Source organism: Hydra vulgaris, chromosome 09, assembly GCF_038396675.1.
Source record: "Hydra vulgaris chromosome 09, alternate assembly HydraT2T_AEP".
Taxonomy (NCBI): domain Eukaryota; kingdom Metazoa; phylum Cnidaria; class Hydrozoa; order Anthoathecata; family Hydridae; genus Hydra; species Hydra vulgaris.
In genome coordinates, this window is record NC_088928.1 from 2,300,948 (window position 1) to 2,325,871 (window position 24,924).

Below are 24,924 nucleotides of genomic sequence, written 5' to 3' on the forward strand. Positions count from 1 at the left end.
TTTACATATAAATTGATTGGTTAATTTCAAAAAAAAATAACTAAAATTACAGTCGAAATTAAGCAAACTTTTAAACGATTCTTTAATCGTGTAGTGAATGCTTTCACGGTTATCTCGCAAATTGGAAGCTTTTCCATTGTTGTTTAAACGACTTCTTTGAAAACCTCTTTACACAATATCTCGTTTCAATATGACCTGTAAAAAAATTAAAGGTAATTGTTAGCCGTAAATTTTATAGGTAACATAAATTATTTTTAATATGTTATAAAACTCTTACGAACTCTCCTAAAACTCTTCAGATAAAAAATGTAATTTTCACAATCGAAGGTAGAAAAATATAATCTTTAATTTTATAATCGACATTTATTTGAACTTTTTAAAATGTACTTGTAATAAATATGCACATGCTTGTGATTCATATAATAAATTGATAACGTTCCTTTAGTTACTTATAAATAAATTATATAAAACTATTACATAAATACAATTTTATATTTATATTGAATATAATTTGATACATACTGTTTATAACATTATATATAGGAGAGAGTGGGGCACCATGATACACTTTTGGTTTTCGTTTTGTAACTACTTTTTTAAACACGTTTTTTTTTAGCAATTAGTGCAGTTTGTAGATAAATATTATATCTTCAAAATTAAATTCTTAAATTACCAAAATTAAAGAGGTCGAACTTGTAAAAACTTATTGAGTAAAAGTCGAATTTTATATCAAGGTACCCCACCCATGGGGTACCTTGAAACAAGATAACAAAAAAACTATAAAATGTAAGAAAACAATACAAAAAATTATATTAAAAAATAAAAACAATATTTTTTAAAGACTTATTATAAGTTTTTAAAATTAAGAATAGGAATCGTGTTCATCACTTAATAAATCACTTTTGGAAGAAAAAATTTTTATTTTTATTTTTCTGATAAGATAGTTGCTTCTTTTTCTTTTTCTTTTTCTTTTCTTTACTTCATTTTTTGTTGGTGTATCTATTGCTGTTATACTGCTAGCTTTCTCATGAAGTTTTATTTTTTCTTTCAGCGGCCTTCAGAAATCTTTTAAACTGAGAAGGGCTTAAAAAAAGTTAATTTCAGAATCATTGGCTTGACTTGTACTTGGCTCGGAACTGACAAAAGGCTTCTAAAGCTTTCCTGGTAAGAGTAACAAGTTATTGGTATTCAGAGTTTTTCCAGTGTTTGTTTGATATGTATTTGGATTGTTTCTATCAGCAACAATACTACATAAAAAATCTGCTTCTGAATATACATTTTTGTCAGAAGGAAATATTCCACTTTTCCTAAATCCACTTTGAATGTTTGTAATAGTAAAATTTTTTTCATATGCGATGCTAACACAAGATGCAATTTCGTAAATAGTGATTCTCCAGGGATGATTTAGAAAAATCACAGTGACACTCCACTAAAATGTTGAACTACTTCTACAAATAACTCTGTATTCATCCATCCAGTTTGATTTACAAGACCAAGAAATCCAAATGGTGCATTATTAAGCATATTTTGCTTATAGATCTTTAATTTACAACATGTTTCCATAATACATTTGAGAGCAGGTGACAATTTACTGCTTCAAAAGATTTTCTTGCTCTTTAGTAAATACTCTTCTTGTAAAAAAATTGGGTTTTATAGTAACAATTTCTCCTTTTTTTATTCCTTTTTTTGTTTTTACATATCTGTATACATAAAAACACACATTTAGAATTTTCATTTAGTCACAAACTTATACAAGTTTCATTTATTTAGTAGGACAAACACTTATTGGTGCAGAATACATGAGCATAAACTACCTGCAAAAGGTGCTGTAATTAAGATCAACTTTTTCTGCAGCATTTAATGAACACCCTCCTGTAAAATGTTAAATGAACACTCTCCTGTTAAAACTAAATCAACAGCTACCTTCATTGAACTACTTGAAAAGGTTCTATTACTAGTTTTTCAATAACAAAGAGGCTTTACAATGTATCAAAATTCAATTATGGTCATATCATGGTTTAATACCACGCTAAGCTTTAACTTACATCTATAGATTTTATATATTAACAGAAATCAGTATAAAAACATAAAATAAATGAATATTAATCCTTCGTCAAAAAAGTGTTCATAAATATCTTGATATAAGTATAATAAAGCAAACATATGTTTATATAAACTTGTGTAATTATGTTTATGTGACAAAATTAATTTTATTACTATATAACTACATCATCATACTACATGCATAAATACTGAATAACATAACATTTATTTTTATTACATAAACCTTATTTAATGGTCCACCAAATTTTTTTTACCAAGTTATGTGAAATATTAAGTCAATATTTCCAGTCAGCAATTAATTATAGAATGCTTGACTATCGAGTAATTTACAAAATGGTACATTTATTTAATTTCATGGTGCCCCACTAAAACTATTTCATGGTACCCCATACATTCTGAAAAAATAAGATGACTGGTTTTTGTTTTTCAAAAAATTAATTTATTAAATATCTTTGCTGAAATACAGTTGAAATATCTGAAGCTCATGAAATACAGTTGCCACACTGAGCTCATGAAATACAGTTTACAAAATACAAACACTTTCTGAAGAATACAGAATAATACATAGTAAAACGCTGCAACTGCAAAAATTTAAAAACTACTTTGCAACGGAAAAAACACAAATTTGAACCTCTTCCGATATTATTGACATATTCTGATTTGAATTATACGCTAAACAATACATCTAGTAGTAACTAATTACAACTCAAAAGGACTTTTCATAATACTTTTATATCAGTGTATAATTGCTATATTTCATGGTGCCCCATGGGTCATGGTGCCCCACTCTCCCCTATACATATTGTATATAACACTCTCCCCTATACATATTGTATATAACCCAAAATTCATAAAAATTTTTCCATTAGATAATATTAAATAAATAAAAAAAAAACCTTACATTTGTAAAAGAGTCCCTAAATTGGCAAGTGAGCCCCCAGGCACAGCTCTGCTGATATAAAAAAAAAATTAAAATAAAGATAAAAATAAATATATATATATATATATATATAAATATATATATATATAAATATATATATATATATATATGTATATATATATATATATATATATATATATATATATATATATATATATATATATATATATATATATATATATATATATATATATATATATAAATATCTATATATCAGGGTATAAACTAGCCCTGTGGAGTCCCATCAAATGTGGTATTCCCAAATGCTCATAAAGTTAAAAAAAAAAAGTCCTTTAGAAAAAAAGTAATGGTGTTATCAGCCCTGCTTATGAAGTCTTACTGCAAAGTCTATTTCAAGTGGTAAATGTGCTTTGTCAAATAAGTTTTTTCAAAATATTGAGAAGCTGTTTGCGTCAGATACTTACAAAATTTTGATCAATGCGAGTATTAGGGTAAGTCTTTTAGTTATCGTTTTTCTTTTTTTGTTTGGAAGTTGAATTAGGTGATCACATCAACTATTATCTTTTTTTTACTTATCGGCATCAACTAAAATCTTTTTTTACTTACTAAAAACTAAAAACTTATTTTTGCAACTATTTTATAAAAAAAACGCTGCTGAAATATAAGTTAAATACAAAAAATGTTTTATGATGTTAACAAACAGGTACTAGAAATTTATTTAACAAAGAAAATAGATTCTTTTACTTTACTGCTCGCTTGTATTAAAAGAAATGCATGTACATTAATGCCCACCAATGAAAAAGAAATATATATTTAAAAGAATAATCTTAAAATGAAAGCGGCAATGATAAATTAGGGTTAAAATAAAATAAAATATATAATTCTTAATAATAATTAATATATACTGATTAAAATAATATAAAAATATATAATTCTTAATAATCAAAGTTTAATTTGCTGTGTCATTGTGAAGCCAATTTAATTTTGTGTTGATTTAATATTCATTTTAGATAAATGTTACAGTTTTTTTTATTTGGAGTAGAAAAGGAAAGAAGAAAATAAAAAGACCACACAAACACATTTTAATCTCGGCTGGGGTTAGGAGGGGGTAGGGGAGGAGGGAGTGGTGAGATTAGGAAATATTTTGACAAATTCCCAATTTCGTCAAAACGCTGAATCAAATTTATTCCTGGTTTACACCTTATATACATATACATATATATATATATATATATATATATATATATATATATATATATATATATATATATATATATATATATATATATATATATATATAAACAATTTTAAAATGTATTCTACAAAATAGACTGCTCAATGTTCTTAAAAGAACAGAGCAATTATAAATTAGTAGAAAATAACTTAATAAAATTTTTTCTCATTTTACCCTGTGTTTCATCAATAAAGACTCATTAGAAATGCCTTTCTGATTAGTCTTTATTGATGAAACACAGTGCAAAATAAGAAAAATTTTTGTTAAGTGATTTTCAACTAATTTATATATATATATATAATAATAATAATAATAATTAGAGATTAAAGTGCCATTATTTACAACAATCACAATAGTGATGAAGTAATTCAGAAGCACTAAAACAAGTTGGCTATGAGTTTGAAAAAGCGTTTATAAAAAGTTCATATTTTAGTCTTTTTTTAAATGTTTCTAAAGAGGTTGAGTTTCGCGTGTTCATAGATAAACCATTCCAAATTCGAGGTGCAGTCATACAAAAAGAATTTGACCCCAGAGAAGTTTTTTGTTGACGACGTGTAAGTTGACAACTGTCTAATGATCTAGTTTTTTGTTTTGAAGTTCGGACTTCTAGGAGTTCAAATAAATATGCAGGAGATTTAGATAATAAAATTTTATATGTGATAACCGATACCTTATAGATTAATTTTTGATTTATTGGTAACCAATGAAGAGATTTCAGCAATATTTCTGAATTTAAATGAATAGGAGAATGGAAAACGATTCATGAGTCTGATACTAATTCAAACATTTTTTGACGAAAGAATTATGTAACAAATAAAAAAAGATATAAAAAAATAAAAAGCTTTTTATGAGCATCGCCTACAGCAATTTTCATGATCGCGCTCGCCGACGTTATTTCGAGCGCACATAATCACGCTCGATGAAAACGTATTCTAATTTTACGAGCGCGATATAACACGCTTGACGATTTTCTTCATCACAAGCCCTGTATATATATATATATATAAATATAAATATATATATATATATATATATATATATATATATATATATATATATATATATATATATATATATATATAGTTTGTTGCATTTGGGAAGAGCGGAAGGAAAAAAGTGATTCTTACGCCAACACATACGTCACTTTTAATTACTTTTGACTTTCGTCCAACATTTGCGTGTTGTCAGAAAGTTAAAACCATTAATTTATTTACAAATTAATTGTTTTATAAAAAAAAACACAAAAATGCAAAATTAATTGACCAGAATGTTTTTAAAAACATTCTGAATGTTTTTAACAATATAAACAATGTTTTTGTTTTTATTTTTTTTAATAAAATGTTTTTATTTTTAATTTTTTTAATAAAATGTTTTTATTTTTATTTTTTTTACTGTAAATCATGCGCTGAGTGTTGCTACATCGACTATCTTATAGCCTGACACGCTAGGGAGTGCTGCTACATCGACTGACAAATAGCCTGACTCGCAACAGAGTGCTGCTACATCTACTATCGTTTAGCCTGACCCACAAGGTAGTGCTGCTACATCGAGTGAGGGTTTGGGTGGGGCAGGCAGTCTATCAATTAATAAATAAAAAAATTCCGGTCTTGCATTTTAATTTTTACTTATATATATATATATATATATATATATATATATATATATATATATATATATATATATATATATATATATATATATATATATATATATATATATATATATATATATATATATAAAGTAAAAATTAAAATGCAAAATATATATATATATATATATATATATATATATATATATACATATATATATATATATATATATATATATATATATATATATACATATATATATATATATATATATATATATATATATATATATATATATATATATATATATATATATATGTATATATATATATATGTATATGTATGTATTAAAGAATAGACATTGTAAACTAGTTGATCCTTACCGTAAAGTTCACCAAATAACTGCCCAAAATAAGTTAGTAACTGACAAGCAAAATCAACATATTTTTTCAATAAAATAAAACATTATAAAATTAGAACTGCAACTGAAAGTACTAAAAAGTTTGAATAGATTTTTGGCTTTAAAGAACTAGGCCATTGTATACTAAAAAAAGTCTAAGTTTCACCATGTTTAATTCCATTTAACACACCACTAAGATGTTCAGAATGCTTTTAATGACAAAAATCTGAATCAGTGCTTAAAATTGATGAAATATGTGAAAGTATTATCTTGCTACATCACTTTCCTTTCTGAACACAACGCTTACATCAGCTATAACCATTGTGCCCCTAATACACTTTACAAATGCTCTAGCTGGTGCATCACATATGATAACAGCAAGATTGATTTCATACTCAATATTTTAACAGATAAAACCATCTTTTGGAAGAATTTTGAACTCTACCAAAAAATTATGTAGATCATAAAAAATGGAATTAGGCTTTTGGACACCACTTTTTAAACAAATCTCTAAAAATCCAATTTGGGTTGCCCAAAATTGCGAGTCCTAGGCCTAGACAGCAACATTTATAAACAGCAAAAACTTTTTGCAAATTTCATTTAAAATTTTTTACATGTATGTTTAAATTTTGTCACTATTTTAGATTTTCATTGAACAATTTCCAACATGTTTTTTCAACATAAAATATTTGTGGAGTACTTTTACTACCAGCAATCAAGCTGATTCTCTTTTACTACCAGCAATCAAGCTGATTGAACTGACTTGATCAGCGTCAGCTTTATTTTGAAGCTAATGAGTTTAAAGCTGAATCTGAAATTTCAGCTGCAACCCCTAACTTACAGATAACATAGTTAATGTGATGAATATACTTTATCATAATACATGTTTTTTTTTCATACTTGAATACTTATTTTTTTATTTTATAATACATGTCTTTTTTTAATTTGTGTTTTTTTATAATATCTAATACTTAAGAAAATTTTGATTTTTGCAGAATATCCTTTAGATAAAAATAATATTTTCTTACATTACTTTAATCGTGGTAAGAAACAAAGGTAATATTTACTCCATTACATTTTCCCTCCAAAGTTCATGTAATTCTATCATACATAAGTCTTTCACTAATTTTGATAAACAAAAGTTATTACCATTATTATTATAATTATATTTACTTACCTGTCATTACTAATATTTATCAAAAATATGTTCTGGTTGTTATAGTTACTTTTACTCATATCAGTATGCAAATATCGTTAACAGTCAGAGTGCACCAAGCAGAAATATTCTTAAACATGCTATAAATACAAGATATACATAAGATACATATCATATAAGACCTATGACCTGGAACTTAATACTTTTATCCCAACATTTTTAAATTAAGCTATGGAAAACAAAAACAGTGTTCAACTTACTATAATTCAGTTATAATAAATAAGCATATGGTCATGATCTATATAATAACTTTTTTTAGTTATCGTTATTTATATTAAAGTTATCAAGTTAAATTAAAGTTTTATAATTAAAGTTTGAATGCAAAAGTTCATATCAATAAAAATTTTATCAGTATTGTAAACATAAGCTAAGTATTATAAGTATTTACAAGTATAAGTATTGTAAGTATAAGTTATTATTAATAATAACTTATATATAAATTAATATATAATTATATATATTACTTTATATATAATATATTACATATAATAAAATAATGATATTATTTATAATAATTTATAATTATATATAAACAACTTATATATAAATAATATATAACTTATACATAATATTATGTATATTATGATACTATTGTTATTAATACAAGCGTACAATTTTAAATCAAAGTCAAAAAATATCAATGATTAAAAAATGAGGTAGATGCATAACAATAAAGCCATTTTTTGCATTTATATGTAAACACTTAATATTTATATCTCACGGTGTGTAAATTTTGTTAACATCAGTCATTTTACTTGCATAAAATATAAAAAAATCAATGGAAAATAGAGGATCTGTAAAAACGATTTAAAAGCTTTAAATTGTTAAATATAACCTATCTATCACAACATTTGCCTGCTTGCTCTTTTTAAATGTTTTTGACTAAACCAAAGTTTTGATTAAACTCAAAGCAGTTATTACCATCACTAGCAGAAACAAAACTTTATATTTTGATAATTTTAAAAATGCAAACAGTGTCTCAATGGAATAGTTACTTCATATTTAATAGTTACTGGAACATATGTTAAACATATGTTAAACTTTGTAAATTTATTTTTAAAAAATATTAAAAAATTCTTTTAAAATGGTAATAAATGAAATTGTAAAACAACGTCTTTTTAATGGAGTTTTACAGTGAAAAAAAACATCGAAAAAATATTTTCTTTTTAATTACAATGTAATTATAATGTATACAAAAATATAATGCACAAAAGTTAAATTTTTAAATTTATTTCACGCTTAATACGAATTATAAATGGCAAGTAAGTATCGAGTAAGTTTTGTCATGATTTTTTTAACCCTTTATTATAAATAATGCATCACAACATCAACATTCACACAAACACACACACACAAACAATCACAACATTGGCTAGAATAAGAAATACAAAGTTGGATTTATGTAAAAATATCACTAAATTGATAATTTACAGACATTTTTATAATTATAATTTAGTGACATTTTTACATAAATCCAACTTTGTTTTTCTTATTCTAGTCAGTGTTGTGATTGTTGCGCTAATTGAAATTGGGGTAAATTTACCATACTTTTGGGTTACTTTTGTAAGCAAAAAGTACATGCAACCTTTTGCCCTAATAAACTGATAATTAATTGAAATTCTTCTCTCTTTTTATTTTTTTATTTATTACAAGTGTATAGTCGTTTTAAATGTGTTAAAATCAGGCTCTTTGTATAAGGCTGAATTGGGGTACTACCGGGGCAAATAAAATTGTTGCCGTATGGCAACATTAAACAATAGCGGCAGTATTTTTTAATCATTCAGCTTTTTGTTATTTTTGTTTTAATCATTCAGCTTAATGTGTTATTTCAAAGTATTTATTTTATTACATAATTTTACTAGCTAAGTTAAATTATTATTTATTATTAATAAGTCATTAGTAAATTAATAAATCATTACTTATATTTTAAAAAAATATCTTTGAATTTGCTTTTCAGATGGAAATTTAAAGAAAATATCAATATAATGTTTCAGATGCTCTAGAGTTTGTTTTATGTTCTGATTCAGAATTGTCAGAGTTAGCTGAAATTTCTGAATCAGAACATAAAACAAACTCTATTTCCACATTTTTATTTTTTGTGTTGCTTTAAGTTCATTTTTATTTTCAATATAAGTATTATTTTGAGTTGTATAAACTTTCACATAAAATATCACTATTTACATTAAAAATGTAGAAGATCAACAAGATGATATAAGAGAAAAGAGCGAGGATGAAATTGGGGCTGATAAAGAAGACAGTATGTCAACAGATAGTGCTTCAAAATTTTCACACATCTTCAAGTGGTCTAACAAAACATCTGAAACAAGTTATTTGTTTACTAATAATTTTAGTATGCCTCCTGTAAATTTTTCTGATATGACAGCACTAAACTTCTTCAAAATGTTTTGGGACAATTCCATAACAGAAATATTAGTAGAGCAAACTAACCTCTATAGTGTGCAATCAACTGGAAAAAGTATAAATACAAGTTTTAATGAAATGGAACAATTTATAATTTGACAATTGACATTAACATATGAATATGTTGATTTCAATTGTCAAATTACCATCTTATCAAATGTACTGGGCAACTGAGACCAGGTATGCTCCAGTAGCTGATATTATGCCAATAAATAGGTTCAAAAAATTGAGGCAGTATTTACATGCAAAAACAAAGCACTAAAAGATGTTGGAATAAATAAGACTAACAGAGTTTTTAAAGTTCAGTCTATCCTAGATGCAGTTAGAAACAACTGTATTAAAATTGAGCCTGAAGAATATCATTCCATCGACGAACAGATAACTCAAGCAAAAATAAAATGTAGCAGAATAAGACAGTATAATCCAAAAAAACCAGTAAAGTGGGGTTTTAAAAGTTTTGAATGTGCTGATAAATCTGGAATTATATATGATTTTTTTCTATACCAAGGTGGATCAACCGGTACAAACAAATGTAATGGAGATTTTGTTATAAAAAGTTTATGCAAATATTTACCAAGTAATGAAAATCACTGGTTCACTACTTTAAACTTATGTTTGTCATTAAAAACTTCAGGTGTACTTTGCACCGCAACTATTCGCAGTAATCGAATACAAAAATGTCCTTTATCAACAAATAAAGAACTTAAAAAGCATGGTCGCGGCAGTAGTTCCATAATGAAAGACAAAAATTCTGATCTGGTTTTGGTTAAACGGTTTGATAATAATTGCGTTCATTAGGTTTCTGCATTTTCATCTCCTCAATCTTTAACATCAGTCAAGCGTTGGGATGGGAAAAAAAAGCTTATATTAACATAATGTGTCCTCAAATTGTAAAAGATTACAATGAAGCAATGGGTGGTGTAGATTAAGCAGATATGCTAATATCTCTTTATCGAACCAATATAAAATCAAAACGATGGTATCTAAAAATTATATTTCATTGTATTGACAATTGCAAATTCAATAGTTGGTTACTTTATCGTCGGTTCGCTGACCAGACAAACTTACCTAAAAAGAAGCAAAACAAGCTTCTTAAGTTTACAATTGATATTGCTTGTGGGCTGATGATGTCAAATAAAAGTCTCTAGTACTCGTCCAGTTGGAAGACCATCAAAAAGTTTCGAACGTGAACCTCCAAGTAAGCGTGGTTGTAAAGCTTCAGTGCCAATGTCAATTAGCGATGTACGCTATGATTTGTTGAATCATTGGCCAGAGTTCCACAAAAATTAGAAACGCTGCAGATATTGTCTGACTGGTTACAGTCGTCTATACTGCACCAAGTGCAAATTATAAACTGAAATAACATTAGTATATAGTTAATAAAGTTAATAGTTCGGTTTGAAAATCGAAATACATGCTAGTGGGCAAGAGATTTTTGTGCAATTTTGTGGTGTTCGAGACGATCCTCTTTTTGTGGTGTTCGAGCCGATCTTTATCCACCGCCAATCCTACCCTATATGATATGGTTCCTAAAAAGAATTTTTCAATATTTTTTTGTGTTATATTAAACTGGATCGAAATTCATGATGTTAAATTTTATCCAAAAAAAATTACCATTTAAATCTAATTTAAATCTAAAAAACTAACCAGGAATAAAACTAATTACATTAATTACACCAAGATCATTTCACATTCGCCAAGGTCATTTTTTATATTTGATAAATTTATTTTAATGTGAGAAAAAATAGCGAATTTTTTAAAGTTTTTTTTTGGCAATGTCGCGTGCAAAATAACTTATTGGACTGTGAGACCATCGTGACGATAAGTATTTTCAAAAAGCAATTTTCTACCGCGATTTTGTTTTTAATAAATAATACTAATAATAAATGTACTAATTAACAAAAATGTATAATAAAATAATAATGTACTAATTAATTTCGTTAAAAGACGCGAAAAATTTTTTTGTTTGACTTAGTCGAACAAAGAAAAGTTTTTTTTTAAAAATAAATAAAATATTTTATCAAGATTTTCTGCATTTCTATGACATTTTAAATAAATTTCTATAGAAGTAAATTTCTGTAGCAGTAGACTCTCCTTAAAAACACATATCACCTTAAATATTACACATACTTTCAGCAACAGGTTCCTATAATGTTGAATTTTTAAAACAACGATTGGATCAGTATCTCTAGACGTCCTAGATGACTTATTAATCAAAAATTAACCTCCTTTATAATCTAAAATCTTAAAAAATCAAATTTTTTGTTTTTAAAAAGGATGATCCCCTGATGTTTGAAAATCTATTTTAAGTTTGCAATCATTTCATTTCTAAGATAATGCAAAACCTGAAAAATGTAGTTTTTAAGGGGCCACGACACTTAAAATAGAAAGCTTTATACAATAACAATGTATAATATGAATAATTTAGAAGGAAATAACAAAAAGTGAAGAAATATTTAGTTTTAATACAATAATAATATATTTTCTAAATAACATAAAAGGAATATATAAGAAAAACACTGAGCAAACATCTAAAAATCTTAATCATCACGTCTTGAAATATCTGACTCAGAACCAACCTTTTTTTTAATTTCAAGATATAGACAACTTTTTTAATTTAAATTATTTTTTTTTAAATTAAATTGTGCCCATCCCCCATCGTTCTCTTTTCAAAATTCGTGTTATCGGCCCTGCAGAATATAGTTTCTTTTTTTAAAGAGCCATAGAATGATGATGCAGATGCAGGAAGAATCATTATTGGTTTCGTGTTGTTAATGCCACAAGCCATTTTAGTATATACAGGCTTAAAAATGGAATGGCATTTTGGACACTCCTTTAAAGATTTTGCAAGGCATTTTTTCTTACTTTTATTTCTGTTTCAAGAGAAGTCACTTTTAAAAGCACATCTTGAGCCTTCATAGGTCCATACACATTAATAACGCTTGTTAACTTCTTTTGATTAGTCGCTATGAGTTCAATTCGGTTAATTGAAAGTAAACCAGGCTCTTCTTCTAGACTTAAGCTTTTCTCATATGATTCCTCAATGAATAATTGCGATATTTCATACATTAACTTTCAGTATTTGCATAAACCATACTTGCCTTTTTTTTACTTGTTTGTGTCACTTTGGATTGCGATCTTGGAGCTGCTGCTAGTGATCCTTCTGTTGAAGAAACACTTCTTGTTTTCTTAAGGCTAAATAGTTGAAAAATAATAGGTTCAGCATAATCAGCTTTATTTATAAGGAGAGTTGCTTGTTAAAACTTAACCTGTTACATATCATCAAAATTAAAATCCATCCTTACTTCAACCAACTCTTTTAACAGCTGCTTAAATATTGCTGATGCCCGGTGGTTCCACATTGTTCCTGAGAAATTCATAAGTCTTTCTTGATTAATTGTCTGGAAATAGGAAAAGAGTCAATTGCGTGCGTTATTGTTGTATTGATGAAGCTATTTAAATTATGTAGTTTTTAAGAAACTTTACCATTTAAAATGCTGTTTTCTGTTGGAATAAATTACCAAGCCTCATTATATATCAAACTACACTGATTTCTGATATAATAGAAAAAAAAATTAGAACTTGCAGAAGTTTTTCATCCAAGTAAATTCAATTACATTTTTTGTAGTTTTTATAGGGAATATTATACAAAATCAAAATATTTACTCAGCTTATTCTCAATGAATATGGAAAAACAAAGTTAATAATTTATACATGATATGCTGAAAAATTTCCAGCGAAGAAAAGCTTTTCAGTAATCATTTTGGACCAAGTTGGACACGAGAAAAGTGGGACAGCCAAAAGTTCCAATTAGGAGAGGTTTCTAGTTAAATTAATAATAATAACTGTTATCAAATGTAAAACACAATTTTAAAAAGTCTTTCTGAACTGTGCAACATCCTCAATGTGATTATTACAAGAGAATGATTGGGCAAGATGGTGAACGTTTTAAAAAACATGAGCTTTTGCAAACTGTTAATCATGAAGCAATAATATTTTGACAGTATGTTAGTTTTATGATAAAAATTCATTGCCTCCAAGGTGCACCAAGCAGTCCTTACAGTATTATCACAGAGCACCGCGGATGAGCATTTAATTGGAAATTTACGCCTCCTTCCTAATCAATGTCGCAAAACTTGCCCAAAGATGGTGTTTGAACCATGGATCCTTTGTTTCTGAGGCAAGTGCATTAACACTGCGCCACAGCTACTCAAAAATGTCAGTAATTAGCCCGGCAGGATGACCAGACAGTTATCTGGTTGTCTTGCCGGGATGACTCATTATAGTCTTTAAGATGACTCATTATATTCTTCTTTCTCCAATTTTATAACATTTTAAAAACTACCAACTACTCTAATAACACAAAAAAAATGCGTTGAAAAAGGTACATCCATTAGCAAAAAACAAAATCGAGGTATTTTTTAAAGCGCAAAAAATAACATTATGCATATAAAACTACATTAACAATATTTAAAAAAAATCAATTGGTGTATTAAAATACAAGATATAAATACAGTTTGGTTCCATATATTTTTGAATTTTTTGAAAATGTTATATGAAAAGTAATATATCCCCTATGCCATTTTTCCCCGTTTACCTGCTTTCCCTGTTGCCTTCTTTCTCTGATGATTCTGTTTCTTTGGTTTTAGCCGCTGTTGATGTTGATGTTTGTTCACTTTTTTTTTAATTTATCTTACTTTGTAGGATAGTTTTTCTTATTTCAAATTTTATAACTTTTTTTTTTAATTTTATTGAAACCTTATAAAGTTCTTTATCAACATTGCAAAGTCAGAACCCATTTACAGATGTGATATCAAATAGTTTAATAAAGTTTACTTCATCATAATTTCTTTTTAAATTCTTATCCATTTTTTAATCAGTTTTTCTACTTTATATGCTATTTTAATTTGATAGCATTGGAAAACTTAACTTATTTCATAACTCAGCAAGTTCAGCTGCAATTAATTTTTTTCTCTTTTCAAGGGCCGGATAAGAGGTGACGCAAATGACGCGTTCGCGTCGGGTCCCGCGCTAAAAAAAAACCTGCGGAGACTATAAGAATGTTTTTAAAAGAATAGAAAAAACAAATAAATTGTTTTTCATTTAATTTTGGAGCCCATTTGATTTAGAATACTTCAATATTAAAAGTATTTGAATTTTTATTTACGATTTCTTAAACCGTTAGTCAACTTCACGCAAGATTTTAGAGTATTTATAGACATAATTTAATATTTTAGGAAAATTCAAAAACATTTTTTAGGTAAATTTTACGATGAAGTATCAGAAACCTCCAAAAATCCAAAAAATCAGAAGTGAAGCTGAATCACTTGGAAATGAGAGGTTTTTAGAAGTTTTTTAAGGTTTCAGAAGTTTTTTAGAAGAGAAGTTTTTAGTGACTCTGGTTTTTTGGTATGACTTAATCTTCAAAATAAACTTTGAAAGCAAAAAACTTTAAAGTAAATTAGTCTCTCAGAATTTATCTAAAAAATATCTTATTAATTAGTTATTATATTTTATCGTTACGATGGAAAAGAAAAACAGCCATGATTTTAAAAACAAAAACCATGCAAAAAGCAAACCAAATGAATCGATTATATCAATAAACATAGTTCGCGATATATTTCAAGAAATATTTGACAAACAACAGAAAGACATCTTCAACCTCATAAGCGGAAATCTAAAATTAACAAATGATAGAATTGACGAGGTACTTAAAAAAGCAAGTAAATTTAAAGAAAGATGTGAAATGCTAGAAAAGTAGAACGGAAAATAAAAAACTGAGTTAAAAAAAAATTAACGAGATAATAAAAAATTTAGAGCATATTAATTATATTAATATTAATATATTAATATATTAATATATTGAAGATTTGATATATTGAAGAATTGATATATTGAAGATTGAAGATATTGAAGAAAGTTTAAATGTCACGCTGGAAATTTAAGAAAAAAAAGTAAGTGAACTGGAAAAAATGACAAAAAAGTAAAAATAATAACGTTATCGATGATGGAGGTAAAAAAAAAAATTAAGACAGTTGGAGGACAGACTAAGAAGAAACAATATTCGGATTGATGGAGTTATCGAAAACAAACTTGAAAATTGGGATGATACTGAAAGAAAAGTTCAACATTTGTTCGAGAGTATCTACGTCTTGGCAATATCAACATAGAAAAAGCTCACAGAACGGGAAAAAATGAAAAAAACAAGACCAGAACCATAGTTGTCAAATTACTTCACTATAAGGACAAAGTAAAGGTGTTACAGGCAGCGAATAAACTCAAAGGATTGGGAATTTATATAAATGAAGATTTTTCCAGCAAAAGATGTGAAGTAAGAAAAAATTAATTAAACTAGATGAAAGAACAGAGAAAGAATGGTAAGTATTCTGTTGTTATTTACGATAAACTCATTGTGAAAGAAATTTTAGGAGAAAGCAAACCAGCGCTTAATCACATTTTCTACTTTTAACCTTTAAATAAACACATTTTATTATACTTAATAAAATAATTACATTATCATTCAATATTATTTTTTTTTTAATTGATACGTTAATCTATACAATGAGTAAATATACAATTTTCCAAAACACTGAATTTATATCAATTCTAAATAAAAAAACATTGTTATTGAACAAAGATTCTGATCCTGATATTAACTATTATAAATAACAAATAAGAAATTTCAATCCAATATGATATAGAATCGGAAAACCTTATTGAATGTTTGGATATTAATTTGTTCTCACTTTTGCACTTAAACATAAGAAGCTTACAAAAAATTTTTTGAACTATTCAAACAGTTTTTGTATAAAAGCAAAATTGATTTTAAAGTTATTTATCTAAGCGAAACTTGGTGTCACGATGTTAATACTGAGAATGATTCAAATTATCAGTTACAAAATTATAAAGCAATTTATCAGTTTAGAAACTCTGAGAAGACAGGTGGGGATTATGTATTTTTATAAATAACTTGTTGTCATATGAATTTTAAGAATGAAATATGCTCAACCACAAGCAATTATGAGCCGTTGCGCATTCAAATTGCAAACAAAGCCTTAAAAAAATATCATTGTCTACGCAATATACAGGCCTTCGACCATATAAAATGATAGACACGCCTTACTGTAAGTTAATAAACGCACGACGTCGCGTTTGGCCATTCAACAATTTATAATATATAGGACTTTAGGGCTAAAATAGCAATGTATTTTTTTAAAGTTTTAATACTTATTATGTATATTATTTTGTTTAAATTTTGATTTTCAAATAGAATATAGCATGGCCTACTGTAATTATACAGCCTGATTTGTTGCATTTGCCGGAAAAAATTAAGAGGCTAGTTTTTTTACGGCTTATTTGTAAATTTTTAATTATGTATAAAAGGTTTTAACAACAACAACAATAACTATATATTTACCAGTGAATATTATACAAAGGTGTTGAATAAAATATTGAATTATAATATTGTAACAATTACTATATAAATATTTGCTTGCATGCATTGGTTTATGCTTTTATAGTCATTTAATATGTAATGTATTCTGAACTGATTAATATGTGAATGTATTCTGACTGATTGCCTGTTTCATTATATTCCATTAGAGAGTGGAATAATGAAAAAGACACACAGACAGTCTATTATTATTACTGTATATAGTCGAACTGCTTTTATATGAGATGTTATTTAAGTGGAGATAATTCCAATAATAAATGTAAGTGAACTTTAAAAATAACTTTAATAATATTTAAAAATAACTGTGTTACATTTTTTTAATTTGTGTTAGTAATAAAATGGTTAATAAATGTGTTGTTACAAACTGTAAAACTGTTTACTCTAATGGTCCAAAAAAGTCAACATTTCATTTTCCTGAAGAATTTGATTTGCGAGAACGATGGATATACTTTGTTAATAGAAAAGAATGGGTTCCATCAAAATATTCAGCTATTTGTGTGAATCATATGATGACAAATTTAATTATTACGGAAAAAGATGCAACTTGAAATGGAATCTTCTTCCAGTTCCAACTATTTAAACCAATGAAATAAGTGGATTATTGACTCTAAGGTTCCAAAGTTGCCCCGAAAAGAACCAACATTGAGATATTTAGGAAAAGATGAGTTTGAAGATTTTCAAAGTGTTGATAAAATAATTAATCTTGATTCTTTGACAGAATAACATTCTCTGCCAGGCTTTACATTTAAAAAAATTCATGATAGTGTGGTTTATTATAAACTATGTTTTGATGAAAAATCTGGCATACCAACGGTTTTTGAGTCAATAACTGTAAATAAAGATCTTTTTTCATTTTGTTTCATTTTCATATAAAGGCTATCATATTTCTTTATCTGAATGGTTTTGTAGTGATCATAATTGCAAATTAACAAACTGTAGTATGTTAGAAAATTTTCCTGTCTATATTAGAAATAAAGCCAATGATATGAATTCAATTTTGACAGAGTTAAATGAAATTAGATATTATTCTCCTCAAGGCAGACCTCCATAATCTGCATCCCTTAACGTTATGCACTAGTTTTGCGTCACACTTCAGCACAGTCTTATAAGTTATTGTTAGAACAACTACCTTTACCATCTTTAAGTTTATTTAGAAAAATCCAAAGTGATATAAAGTGATATAAATGATATAAAGTGATATAAATGATATAAAGTGATATAAATGATATAAATGATATAAAGTGATATAAATGATATAAAGTGATATAAATGATATAAAGTGATATAAATGCATATAAAGCTATAACAGTTTTGTTACAAAAACATTGTGTATCAAGTGATTGTGTGCTTCTTGTGGATGAAATGTATCTGCAAAAAGCAGCCCAATATCAAAGTGGGAAATAAATTGGTTAGGATTCAGAAAGTAAACTTTATAAAGGTGTTTTTGTTTTTATGATTGTAGGGCTTCAAAAAGCTATTCCTTATATTGTGAGATCATCACCTGAAGTTTGCACAATAGGATCATGGTTGAAAAAAGAAATAGATGAGTGCATTACTTCATTGCACCAATCAGGTTTTAAAGTAAGAGCTATTGTTACAGATAATTATTCTACCAATGTTAATGCATTTTCAGAGTTACATAAATCCTATACTGGAGATGGAAAACTGTTTATTTTTCATCCAGCTTATAATGGAGTTTTAAAAACATATCTATTATATGATATAATCCATTTATTAAAAAATGTTAAAAATAACTTGGAAAACATTATGCAAGATATTGCATTGTTGTCTTCAGAGATATTAGAGTGTCAGCTTTCTGAAGATAGCATGGAAGTTGCTGTTACTATAGCAGGCTACATTGTTAAAAAAATTGAAAAAAAGATTTAAATGTCTATCTTGTGGTCAAAAAATGGTTTCTACAGACCAAGATGTTCTTAATAACGAATATCTGAAAATATTATCCAGAGGTGGACTTATATGTCCAAGTCAATCCTTGTCTGATTTTATTTATCATCTTTTTAGTATTCTAGATATTATTTCTCCTATTCTAATCAAACATTGCAGTTATTCTGTATCACTTAAAAGTTTTGCAGAACAAATTTTTAAGATTTATTATAGCAGTGTTGATTTCACATGCGAGTATCACCAAGAATGGGGAATTAAATATGGATCTCGAATCGTTATAATTATTTTTTATAATAATTTACAAAAAGAAACTACAGATTCTGTAAGAAAAGATCAGGTAAAAGAGTTTAAAAAAAGATAAAGAACTGATAGCTAGTGCTAATAAAAATATTTTTCTCAAATCCTTAATACATATAAAATTACAAACCTTTGTTTTTATTTCCTGATAAGAGTTGTAAGTAGTCTTTGCAATATGTAAGTTTGTTTTAGCAGCATTTTGATACATAGCTATTTGAAAGCCTATTTCAGTATTTCATATGTTATTGGAATATACTGAAACAGGTAATCAGTTAACGAAAAATATTGTATAGCATAATGTAATTACATGATGATAATCTTAGGTATTCCTCGACCATTTTAATAAAATAAACATTTGCCGTAAAAAAACTGGCCTCTTAATTTTTTCCGGAAAATGCAACAAATCAGGCCGTATAATAACAGTAGGCCATGAATATAGGAATAAAGAAATCATGATTTTATCTTGTTCTGAATAAAATTGCACTCAAAGATATACTAAAAGGGTTTCTTTTCATGTGTAAGTAGCTACAAATCATTCTTTGCTAAGATCCTACTTTATATTTCAAATACAAATAGTATATTATTTTAATATGCCTATTTTTGTTGGTAGTTTTGCGAAAGATCTGGAATTGAGGAGAAAATGGATACAAGTTATGCGGAGGGATGGTTTTACTCCTCGTAAACTATCTAAACTTTTTGGTAAACATTTCACTGGTAGATTTCTTCTATATTTGATTTCCCAAAACTTTTATGAAAAAGTATTTATCCTAGAAAATTACCAAAAAACAGACAAAGTATCATTTCAAATAATACCACCAATGATTCAATACAGTAAGTCTAATGTAACTTATCTTTTTGCAATGACATATATTGATTTAAAACTTTTAAGTTTACTTTTTGTAACATATATATTATGTGTCTATATATATATTTACATTAGACTTACTGTATTGAGTTATTGGTAATATTATTGTTAACATTAATGATATAATTATCAACATTATTGTTCCTAAAAACATATAGATATTTTTAGGAACAATAATGTTGATAGTTATATCATTAATGTTTACAATAATAACACCAATAATTCAATACAGTAAGTCTAACGTAAATACTTTACAAAGGCATACTTAACAATTACTTTTACATTGGAATATATTGATGTAAACGTTTGAGTTTACTTTTTGTGACGTTTAACATCTTTATATTTTTAAAAACACTATTGAAAAGTGTAAAATTAATCCTAACACCAATGGTAAACAATATACTGGTGTATTTAATGAAAATGACATGGTAACACTAAAAAATAGTAAAAAGTTTTTAAAATTAGTTTAAGTAATCTTGCTGCTAAACAAAAGACAATTAAAATGCTTCAGCAATCCAACTGTTGTTTGATAAAAAGGATTAAAGACATACATTCATTCCTTTGTCATTTCAAATCAAAAAGTATGAATCACATGATGAATCAAAATTATGAACCATACTATGATTTATGAAGAAGTATCAACTACACTAATGGTATGATATATATTTTTATTAAGAGTAGTTGTTAAACATAATTATATTTGTGACTTTTTATTTTATTTTTCTATTTAATTATTTTAAGTATTTGTTACTTATTTAAGTTATACCTTTGGGATTATTTTGTTTTAGTTAACCTACTGTTGAAATATGGTTTTAACTTAGTAAATATTTAAGATTAAAAAATCACTGCTTAATCTTCAGATTAGCAGTTAGATAACAGACATCAGATTAGATAACAGTTAGGGCAAAATTTAGTTTATCACAATTACGGTAGGAACACCGATGAGTTAATTATTGTCGTAGCAGTAATAATTGTTGTTATGATTGTAATGCTATTGTCATAACTTGTGTGTGTGTTTGGGTTGTGTATCATTTACATAAAATCTGTTTGGCTTTTTACATTTTTATCCTCTATTTCTTGATACCTCAATCAATGATGCCCCAAAACAAAAGAAGCTTTAGTTTTTATGGTAAACTGTGTAAATGGACGTTGGAAACTTCCTGTTGTATGTTTTTTAACTGATGGTTTAGGTGGTTGTGAAAAAGTTAATATTGTTAAGCGTTGTCTGCAATTTATTAATGAAAGCGGTGCAGAAATTATAAAATTATTGTTGTTACTGACTCGATCAACGATTTACGACATAATAAACGTATACAAAATGTATTAACAAAGCAAATTTTATTTTCGAATCAATAAAAAGTTATTGTGTATATAAATGTAATGGATAATAAAACACATAAAATTGTTTTAACTGTTACGTTTTCTATTCTAAGAAATCTAAGAATGCATTAAAATAACAATTGATACAAATAATAAATTTTATAATATTTGAAAAAAATAATAATAATATTAAGGTTTAGTACAAAATTTTACATGTAACGAAAAGTTTTCTATTCCTAAAGCTTTATATCGTTTGTATCGCGTTTTGTTTTGGCCAAACGTGACGTCACGCGCTAAAAAATGTTTGCTTCAAAATATTGTACTTACCTTCGACCATATAAACTGATAGACACGCCTTACAGTAAATTAATATTCACAAAGTTTTGAAGCCAACCTCTTTTAGCGCGTGGCGTCACGTTTGGGCATTCAACGATTTATAATATCGGTTTACGGCGAAAATAGCTTGATGTATTTAACACTTTTAAAGTTTTAATATTTCTTATGTATATAATAATGTTTAAATTTTAACATGTTAACATCATTGATGTTAACAGTAATATAACCAATGATCCAATACAGTAAGTCAAATTTAATTAATTTACAATAGCATACTTTACAATTAGTTTTACAATGGCATATATTGATTTAAATGTTTGAGTTTACTTTTGTCACATATAACACCTATATATTTTAGGAACATTAATATATGCCATTGTAAAACTAATTGTAATGTACAAAATTGTCAAATTAATCCTAAAACTAATGGTAAACGGTATATTGGTGATATTGATGAAAATGATATGGTAACACCAGAAAACAGTAAAAAGTTTATAAAATTAACTATTAGTAAACTTGCTGCTAAACAAAAGAAAATTAAAATGCTTTAGAAATCCAAGCGTCGTCTAATAAAAAGGATTAAAGACTTACATTCATTCCTTAGTCATCTTAAATCAAAAAGTATGATTTCTGAAGAAAGTATCAACTACACTAATGGTATGATATAAATTTTTATTATGAGTAGTTGTTAAATATACTTATATTTGCGACTTTTTTATTTTATTTTTTTATTTAATTATTTTAAATATTTTTACTTATTTAAGTTATACCTTTGGGATTACTATGTTTTAGTCAACCTACTTTTGAAATATGGTTTTAATTTAGTAAGTTTTTATGATTAAAAATTTACTACATTAATCATTAGATAACAGTTAGGAAAAAATTTAGTTCATTACAATTACGGTAGGAATAGCAATGAGTTAATTATTGTATTTGTCATAACAGTAATAATTGTAGTTATGATTGTAATGCTATTGTAATAAGTTGGTGTATGACTCTTCTTTTGATTTTAGCTATTTTTACAAGTGTGTGTGTATGGGTTGTTGTGTGTCATTTACATAAAATCTGTTTGGATTTTTACTATGCTATTATCTTGATATCCCAATCAATAATGGCCCATTTTACTTGATTGGGATTTCAAGTATAAATATGATGTTGTAACTAAAAATATATTTATTAATTTAATCTATTCAATTTTAGGGAGCTATGTCTGAGTCTACAAAACAGATATTTTGTCGGGTTTTACAAGAAAAATTAAAAAGCATTACCTAGAATTACAAAGCTTTGCTTTAACATTAAATTTTTATTTTGCTTAGGCATATAGTTATGTGAGAAAACATTTAATAATGCAACTCTTCATCCAGGAACTATACAAAAATGGTATGAAAGTGTTAACTGTTCCGCTGGATTTTTTAAAGAAGCTTTAGTTACTCTTCATAGCAAAGTAAAAGAGGCTCAGAAAATTGGTCAACGTGTTGTGTCTTCATTGATGTTAGATGGAATGGCCACTTGTAAAAAAAAATTAAATGGACAGGCCATAAATTGTCTGTTTATATTGATTTTGGTGCTGATATTAATAATGATAGTTTACCCGAAGCAAAAGAAGCTAAAGTTTTTATGGTAAACTGTGTAAATGGACGTTGGAAACTTCCTGTTGTACATTTTTTAATTGATGGTTTAGGAGGGTTTTGTAAAGAATAACCAAATTAATTATGTTGGCTCAAAAGAGCTATAATAATACTAGCCTATAACAAAATAACAAAATATATAAAGTATATATATAGTGTAATACAAAACATATATGTATACATAAATCGCATTAACATAACATTCACCCTCCTCTTAAAAGTGTTCAGGGGTATTTAAGAGTTAAGTTTTTCTGGTGCTTTAGAAATTCGTGAAGATCTACGAGGCATAGGATTCACTTTGTTTTCTAGTACCTTTTTGGAGATTAAAGGAGTTTCATTGCTATCATTAGGGGTTGGGTGATATCGTGAGTTATCGATTGTTGTTACTTCTAAATTGTTGTTTGATGTCTGTATTATAGGAGTTGTTCCAATGGGAGCCAGCTGTTTAGTAGACACTGTTGTCTCATGACCATTAGGAAATCTCACATGAGCATAATGAGGATTTGCTTCGATGAGTTGAACCTCATTCACTGAATCTTCATATTTACTTTGCATTGCATTTCTTCTTATAAGTACAGGCCCCGGTTTGACAAGCCATGAAGGAATTGAGGACCCAGATGATGATCTTCGTTGAAAATTGAAAAGACGTTCATGCTGACTACAGTTAGTAGAAGTACATAATAGGGATCTTGTAGCATGAAGTTCATCAGGTAGAACTCTTTTCCATGATGATATAGGTAGATTTCGAGGTTTAAGAGTGAGTAATATTGATTTCCAAATAATTCCATTATATCTTTCAACTTGCCCATTTCCAGTCGGGTTGTAAGGGGTTGTTCTGCTTGTTGCAATCCCTTTTGATAAGAACCAGTGCTTTAATTCAGAAGATATTAATGAAGATTCACGATCAAAATGAATATAACTAGGCATGCCAAACATAGAAAAAAGATCAGCTAAACAGTTTATTATTGTCTGAGTTGTCATATCTTTTACAGGATAAGCAAAAGGAAAACGTTTGTATTCGTCTACAACTGCTAGCATATATTGTTTAGGGGTAGAAGAAGGTAATGGACCTTTTAAGTCAATAGATATACGTTCGAATGGATGGGTTGCTTTAATTAGATGCACATCATTTGGGCGATAGTACTTGGGTTTTATTTCTTTGCATATTCTACAATCTTTACATATTTGTTTTGCATCTTCTACTGAATAAGGGAGGTTTCTTGATCGAATAAAATGATGGAGGCGAGTAACACCAGGATGGCAAAGTGAAGAATGCAAATAATATAATGATTCTG

The 24,924-nt window shown here is 26.9% G+C and overlaps 1 long non-coding RNA gene across 1 annotated transcript; it reads right to left on the bottom strand.

Moving 5' to 3' along the window:
- Nucleotides 1-19,914, bottom strand: LOC136084486 (uncharacterized). The gene is made up of 3 exons (XR_010640576.1): nucleotides 19,611-19,914; nucleotides 7,366-7,484; nucleotides 1-195 (listed from the first exon to the last, which is right to left on the bottom strand). It is a non-coding gene; the product is annotated as an uncharacterized LOC136084486 (long non-coding RNA).
- Between the last annotated feature and the right edge of the window lie 5,010 nt (nucleotides 19,915-24,924).